Consider the following 8,993-nt stretch of genomic DNA (forward strand, 5'->3'; position numbering starts at 1 on the left):
GCCTCGGGGTTGGCCAATGGCGTACCCTTTTGCATTCAATACCCTTTGGCTGCTCAAGGCAAGACCAATGAGTTCAAGTTGTACCAAAGATATCAGGAGTCACTGTGGTGAAGAATGTAGAGAATGAGCTTGTGCCTACACGTATCCAAACTTGTTGGAGAGTGTGCATTGACTATAGGAAGCGAAACGCCACCACAAGGAATGACCACTTCCTTTTGCCATTCATTGATCAAATGCTTGAAAGGTTAGTCAGTCATTCTTTTTATTGCTTTCTAGATGATTATTCGGGATATAATCAAATTGCTATAGCTCCAGATGATCAAGAAAATACTACTTTTACTTGTCCAGTTGGCACTTTTGCTTATCGTCGAATGCCATTCGGTTTGTGTAATGCACTAGCCACATTCCAAAGATGCATGGTAAGTATATTCTCAGACTTTGTGGAAAAGATCATTGAGGTTTTCATGGATGATTTTAGTGTCTTTGGTGATTCGTTTGATGGTTGTTTAGATAATCTCACTTCAATCTTAAACCGGTGCATTGAAACTAACCTTGTTTTGAATTGGGAAAAATGTCACTTTATGGTTAAACAAGACATAGTTTTAGGTCACATAGTTTCTGTAAAGGGAATAAAGGTTGATAAATCAAAAATAGATCTTGTACGCTACTTACCCTCTCCCACTTCGGTGAAAGAGGTCGTCCTTTTCTTGGACATGCAGGATTCTATAGGTGATTCATCAAAGATTTTTCCAAGATTTCCCAACCCCTTTGCCGACTTCTTCAAAAGGATATGACATTCAAGTTCAATGATGAGTGTGAGAAGGCATTCAATCACGTCAAAGAAAAGCTAACTTTGGCGCCCATCATATTCCCACCAGATTAGAGCCTTCCCTTTGAGCTTATGTGTGATGCCTTAGATTATGCATTAGGGGTTGTTTACAAAGGAGGGACAAGAAGACACACGCCATCTATTATGCATCATGGACCTTGAATGATGCACAATTGAATTATTCCACCACTGAAAAAAGAACTTCTTGCTGTTGTATTTGCTTTAGATAAGTTTCGTTCATATCTTCTTGGAACTAAAGTTATTATTTACATTGATCATGCAGCTTTGAAGTATTTGCTCACAAAGAAGGAAGCCAAGCCAAGGCTTATTCGTTGGATGTTACTTCTTCAAGAGTTTGACGTGGAAATTTGGGACAAGAAAGGAAGTGAAAACGTGGTGGTTGACCACTTGAGCCAAATGGTGCATGAAGAAGATAACAATGTCGTGCCCATCCCAGAGACATTCCCAGATGAGCAGCTGCTGTCCATTAAGGTAAGTGAGCCATGGTATGCCAATCTAGTTAATTATTTGGTCACTAAGCATGTCCCAAGCACCCTAAATAAGCACCAAAGTGATAAACTCAAGAAAGATGCATGGTTGTATGTTTAGGATGACCCTTATTTGTGGAAACATTACCCTGATCAGATTCTACGTAGGTGTGTGCATGATTCCGAGTTTCATTCGATTTTAACTTTTTGTCACACTTATGCATGTGGGGGTCATTTTGGCACACAACGCACAACACATAAGGTTTTAGAATGTGGATTTTATTGGCCTACTATCTTTAGAGATGCTAGAACCTTTTGTATAACATGTGATCGTTGTAAAAGAAAAGACCAAATGCCGCAACATCCTATATATTCTGTTGAGATCTTTGATGTTTGGGGTATAGATTTCATGGGTCATTTTCCTTCCTCACATGGTTTTCTTTATATACTACTTGATGTGGATTATGCGTCGAAATGGGTGGAAGCAAAAGCCACCCGTACTAATGATTCTAAAGTGGTTGCAGATTTTATTAGAACTAACATATTTGCAAGGTTTGGAATGCCAAGAGTACTAATTAGTTATGGAGGGTCCTATTTTTGTAATCGAACCATTGAGGCGCTGCTCAAGAAGTACAATGTCACGCATAAGGTTTCAACACCTTATCATCCCCAAACAAGTGGACAAGCCGAGGTTTTGAATAGGGAAATCAAGCAGATTTTTTAGAAGACGGTTGGACCAACTCGAAAAGATTGGAGCTTGCGTTTGAATGATGCATTGTGGGAATATAGAACGGCCTACAAAACACCAATTGGGATGTCCCCATTTTGGCTCATCTATGGGAAACCATGTCATCTTCCGGTTAAGTTAGAGCATCGTGCACATTGGGCTGTCAAAACATTCAATATGGACATTGATGCCGCTGGGATCCATAGGAAATTGCAATTGAATGAGCTTGAGGAGATTAGGAATGAAGCTTATGAGAATGCTCTCATTTACAAGGAGAAAACAAAGGCTACCCATGACAAGATGATTCGTGACAAGACATTCTCTATAGGGCAGAAAGTGTTACTCTTCAATTCCCATCTTCGGTTGTTTCCGGGTAAGTTGCATTCTAAATGGATTGGACCTTTTGTTATTACTAATGTTTTTCCTCATGGTGCAGTCCAAATTCAAAGTATGAAGACGGGGACATGAATTCAAGGTCAATGGCCACCGTTTGAAGCCCTACTATGAGACATTTGAGGAGCATGCTGTGGAGGACATACCCCTCCATGTCGTGGGCCCTATTCAAGCTTAAATGGAGGTATCATCCAGCTGGAAGACGTTAAAGCAAGCGCTTTTGGGGAGGCAACCCATGTGTTCAAATGAGGGATTGAAGGAATTCGAGCTCCATAACCAGATTTGCGTTCTTAAACTCTACTCTTTCTTACTTTTCCTTTGCCATGTTTGTCGTGTTTGTTAGTTGTATTGTTTGCTTGTTTGAGTGTGAGTCTATGTTTGAAACATTGAGGACAATGTTTGGTTTAAGTGTGGGGGGGGTAAACAAGTGTTTTATTGCAAATTCGTAGGGTTTTACCACCTAGCATAACTATAGTTGTTTTTCCTTGTTTTTAAGTGTTTTTAGAGTGTTTTGGTGTGTTTTAATGTGTCTTTAATAGAAAATACGAAAATGAAAAAAAAAAGTAGAAAAAGTTTTGAAAAACCCAAAAAGAGTTGTTTTTGTGTGTTTGTGTCTTAGGGTACCTTCCAACACAATGATGAGGATTTGATTTTTAATTGCATGACTATTAAAGAAAGTTACAAACATGGATGGAAGTTTGATATACTCTTTGGTTTATGTTTGGTTATAGTTAAAATTTACGAATTCACATGTAATTACAAAGGAAAAAAATCAGTTTTTGTAACATGCTTGAAGGAAGGAACTTAAACTAACGCTACAACCCTGAAAGACTTGAGCCTAAACTTTATTTGGAGAGTTATTAATCTGTGATTTCTTGTTTTCTAAAGTCGTTGTATGATCTCATTATTCTTTGCTTGGTTGCTACTTAGAATGCGTTTTATCACTTTAGTTCCAAATACTAGAACTCATGCCCGTTTCATTCAAAACTTAAAATTGAGTGCATAACATATAATAAGATGAAGTTGTTTAGTACTTACCGCCAGAGCCAAAAAGCCTTCATCCCATGCATTTGTTTTGTAGGTTTAACCCCTTTTGAGCCTTATTTAGCCTATTTTCTTTGTTAGCCACATTATCTTTACCTAGCCTAGAATAGGACTATCCACACCCTTGTTCTTAAAGTATAGTGGAGCATGACTTAGAGGGAATTCCTTTTGATCAACATGGTTGCAGAAAACAAATGTGGGGGAAAGGTCTCAAAAGTGTGCGTGTGCCAAAGTCTTAAAAGAGGCACGGGTAGAAAAGAAAAAGAAAAAGAAAAGAAAAAATTCGTGGAAAATAGAAAGGAAAAAAAAAAGTTGTGAAAAGAATAAAGAAGAGCTGAAAAATATGTGAAAAAGAGCTCTAAAGTGTTGGTTGTTGAAGAAATGGTCCAAAAAGTTGAATTTGGCCATAAGTGTTGCATGAATCTTCCCTTGTGTTTAAAAGCTGATTTCTGCATTCTAAAGTGAATTCTAAGTTGATTTCATTACTTTGCTTACTATTGCTTTAAGAACTTTTGTTTATCCTTAACCTCTCTTTGTTAGCCAATACCCTTAGCCCCGTTACAACCCTTAGACTTCAATCTTTGTTGTTGTGTGTTTCAATATGTGGAGTTTGGGATTGGTATGAGCATATGGTATCCCTGGTTCTCGCGTCTAAGTAGTAGCATTCCGTTTATGAGATCATATACATGTTTATGTTAATAACTCCAGAAATTGCTTTCTTTCATGATAACATATGTGAGTGTTAGTTTTCATGTTTACATTAATCTTCTCACATATACCTAGTATAGGGAGTGTAGTGAGAAAACATGTGTGAGAATAGAGTGTATATCCGGTGAGGAATTGAGGGAATTCTCTAAGGCATGTTACTACATTGAAAATGTTTTTTTAAGTGATTAAATGCGAACTAGTGAGTGGTGACTGTGATTAAGTATGCGCTTAAGGGTAGGGATGACTAAAATTTATGTGAGTGGTGATTTTTAATGTGTCATGTTTCATTGGAAATACATGAGGCGAATGTTGGAAGGTTTAGGTTATGTTTTGTTTGTTTTGTTTCCTTTCTTTTGCTCAAGGACTAGCAAAAGCTAAGTGTGGGGGAATTTGATAGGAGCATATTTATGAGACTTAGTTAGCTTGTTTTCTTGCACTTTTATAGTTAGTTTGTGGTTATTATAGTATTTTAAGCTATTTTCGTGTGTTTGTAGGTCCAAATGACAAAGTTGGCAAGAAAGTGCATTTTAGAGCAGTTTTGGGCACTAAATGGTTAGCACAAGTATGGGCCAAGATGGATGGATGAATTTGGAGTTCAAAAGGCTAGGAATCTGATAAGAAGATGAAGAAATTAAATTCAAAACGAAGAAGATAAGGAATCAGCTCAAAAGAGGAAACATTATCCAAAACCTTATCCGACCTTATCTTATCCAAACCAACCTTATCTTATCTTATCCTATCCTAATCTTATCATGCCTTAATCCTAGCTACAAGGGGACCTAAATATATATTTCTAGAACCCATTTCTAGAAGCATTCTCTTCTAGAAATCCCAAATCACCCACAAAACACATTGTTTCTAGAATCCCTACAAAAGTGGCGCCTATTTCCCTTCTAGAAGGCTTTTGCCTTGCCTTGCAAGCAATTCCCATTCCCTCAAAATCAGTTCCGCACCCCTCTATCCCTTTTCCTTTGTGGATTCTGTTTTATTAGGCCTTATTCCTTGTGGATTTGGGTTATACAAATTCTTTTTTGAAATTAATTGGGCCAAACCCTTTCCTTAGTGGATTTAAACCCTTGTGCCACACTGTAAGGCCCTAATTCTCTTAATATGCTGATTGATAACCCTAATCTGATTAACCCTAGGGTTTTGCCTTGCCTATATATATGTCTTTTAAGCCTAAATTCGTCACCACCCTTCATACCATTTATAAATACACTTTTCCGCACCCTATACATCATTCTACACCATTCTACATCATTATACATCAACATATATCTCTGCCGCACCCTTTGGAGAAGAAGGAAATCTTTGCTATGCATTCCATTGATGAAGGAGGACCTTGTGCACAAGCCACCTGCATTCTTGGGAGTTCTAAGAATTCTTTCTTCCCTTGTTTCAGTTTCGATGTTTATTTCAATTTGCTTTTCAATTGCTATGAACATGTGTAACTAAATTCTTATTAGTTAGTGGTGAATTCAAAGCCATGGCATATGTTTAATATGAATTGATTCCTTTCAGTTATTGTTTCATAAAACATGAATGTGATTTACTTATCTATTTGATTGATAACTTATTCTTGCGTTGCATGCTTGAATCTGATGCTAAATTATAAGGGACTTTCACCTAATCGTTAGGAACTTATAATTACAAGTAGTGAAGATTGTTAGTCACAATCGTGTTAAGTAGATTCCTGGCAAGAGTATCATGCAGTTCATAGTTATAATTGGCTTGTCAATGCTTATAATTTCCATGGAACTTAATGATCTTTGAATGTATCTCTATCATGCTGTTCATATAGGGAACTTGAGAAGAATGATTTGGGTTGTCGCATGCATTCATCCAATTCAATGAATTTAGGGAAATTTGAGAGTTAATTTGTGCATTCATGATTAATTTGGGGCATTGCCGTTCATGGTTTAAAGAAACAATATTGGAAATCGATTTATGTTGCATATGTTCATGTGTGGAGAAAGATCCTCTAACTAGCCTTTCACCCTTGAATTCATCTCAATTTCATTTTAGTTTACTTTGTTTTGCAATTCGTTTAGTTTTATTTCTATTTCGTCAGAAACCAAATCCCATTTTCTATTTTGTGTTATTAGGTCAGAATTTGTCCTAATTAGGTTCTTTGGAGTGTTTTGAGTTAATATAGGTTAGAATTAGTCCATAAACAATGTTTGAGTCTCAATTTATTCTTAAAGTCGTCCAATTTAATCCCTAGAGTCTATTTTGAGTCTAATTGTTAGTATTGTGCTGTTTTGAGTCTTTTTAAGTGTGTTTGGAGTTAGTTAATTCATAATCTGTTTTGTTTTAGTCTTTTGAGTCAAATTGAGTTTTATTTTCGTCCAAATAAATTGTTAGGTCTAGAATTGAGTCAATTTCATTTAGTTTTGCAGATTTGAGTGTTTTGGGTCAGTTTAGAGTCTATAGAGTCTATTCTTGTGTTTTTAAGTCTAGTTTAGTGTTTTAGAGTTTAATTTGAGTAGATTAGCAGCCCTAGTTAATCCCCGGTTTAAAACGATCCATACTTACATCTTCGCTACAATTGTCATCAATAGGGTTTAATTTGCGTGTTGGATTATTTCACATCAATATCCTTCACAAACTTCTTCATCCCTTCCCAATAAAAACACCTAGAAATCCGCTTATATGTCATTAAAAAACCCTCATGACCAGCCGTAGGTGTAGCATGATTTTCATAGAACACTTTGCTTCTCCAATGAGTAGTGGGGCTAAGAACAATGCGGTTCTTGTATTTAAGAAGACCATTATCTACTTGAAACTTCAATGTAGCCACAGTGATAAAACTGTCATCCATAGACATGAGACTTCAGATTTTTGTTATTATCCAAGGATCCTTCTCCATATCTCTTCGCAAATCATCCAGCCACTAAGAATAAGGGTAAGAAATAGCAAACACTTCCATTTCTATAAGCTAATGATCAACAAAATTGGTAATATTCAAGAGAGATCATGATAAGGCATCCGCTACTTGGTTATTACTACCTTGTTTATATTGAATTTCGTAATCGAACCCGAGAAGTTTGGTAACCAATTTCTATTGCATTGAGGTATGGGCCCTACCTTGAAGGAAATATTTCAAACTGTGGTGATCAGTTTCAATGATGAAGTGATTTCCCACTAAGTAAGACTGCCATTTGTGAACAGCATGTAAGATGGCTAACTGCTAGAGATATGCCCTGAAAGCCAATCTTCGGAAGAAACCTTTCAGGACAATGTCTATATGTATGGAAAACTCTAATACATCAAAAGGCAAAGTCACTCATTAGGACTATCTCAATAAACGATATACGTCCTAAATGGTAAATCCATGGACAATGGATCGATGGAAGAAGTAATCTAATGATGTTAGACTGCAGAGACCTTCTTCACATAACCATGATGTCCAAAAAGGTTCCTGGTCATAGGATTGTCAGAGGGACACTTGTTAGAAATATGCCCTGAAAGTCAATCTTTGGAAGAAACCTTTCAGGACAATGAATGTGTGTATAGATGACTCTTATACATCAAAAGGCAAAGATACTAATTAGGACTATCCCAATAAACGATATATGTCCTAAATAGTGAATCCATGGACAATGGATCGATGTAAGAAGTAATTTAATGATGTTAGACTACATAGACCTTCTTCACATAACCATCATGTCCAAAAAGGTTCCTGGTCATATGATTGTCAGAGGGATACTGACAATGCAAAGACCAGTACATACTATGTCCCCTTCAATTGGAAGGATGGAAAGTCTCATCCCATTCGTGTAGTGACACTAAGACAGGTATGTAGGTGCTCATTAAATGAATGAGTTCACTGAACACAATCGAACGAGAGTACTTGCATGGAGGTCTACTCACATGTCAAGCAACTCTAATGGTTGGAATAATGTAAGTAGTCCTTTGACCTGAGGCATCATAGTTGTCTTGTGGTTAGGTCCTTGATCTTTGATTATGTCAAAGTCATTCAATTCCGGGTGTCCACGGCATAGTTGGGGTTAAGCCACTTAGCCATGGAGGCAAGTAAATGCGCAACAAGGGATCTCTAATCCTTGTTATGAGAGGAAGAATACTCTAAGATATGATTCGGGAATCTTCAGCCGAAGTATTGAGCGTAATAAAGGAAAGCGTTCCTATACGACTCAATTGAATCATATAACATGGAATAATCACATTAGGGGTTTGAAATAATATATCCATACCCTAATAATGTGATTGAGAGTATTGTATTAGAGAAGGATCGAATTACATTGTAATTCCAATTGAATAGGTTCTCCGAACAAAATTCTACATTAGCTTGGGTAGCCATGATATATGGTTAGATGTCACTCATGGCTTGTGAGTTCTTCTAGATGATTAAATAAGTAGTCGTCAAAGAAGAAAGAGAATTAAAAGTAAGTTTTAATTCACTAAATGATTGGATTAAATATAATCAATTGGATTGATGCCAATCACCTCACTGCCTTGCTAGTTAGAACCTAAAATGATTGTACACTGATACACTCTTGTAGTGAGACAACTAATGGATGATGGAAAATAATTAATTGGATTAATTAAGTGTTGTGATTAATTAGAAAGTCTAAAGAAATCATAAAAGCGATAAAATATTATTTTGGGCTTAAAGGAAAGTTCGGGTTCATTTGGGCCATTAAGCCCAAACCCATTGGGCTTTTATTTAAGCATAGGATGACTTGAAATAATAAAAGCCCAAAGCCCAAAGCCCAAACAACACTAAAGGGGCCGGCCAAATAAAGGGAAAGGGAAAGAGAGGAAGTCAAGTTGTTGACTTGTT

Source organism: Malus domestica, chromosome 17, assembly GCF_042453785.1.
Source record: "Malus domestica chromosome 17, GDT2T_hap1".
Classification (NCBI taxonomy): domain Eukaryota; kingdom Viridiplantae; phylum Streptophyta; class Magnoliopsida; order Rosales; family Rosaceae; genus Malus; species Malus domestica.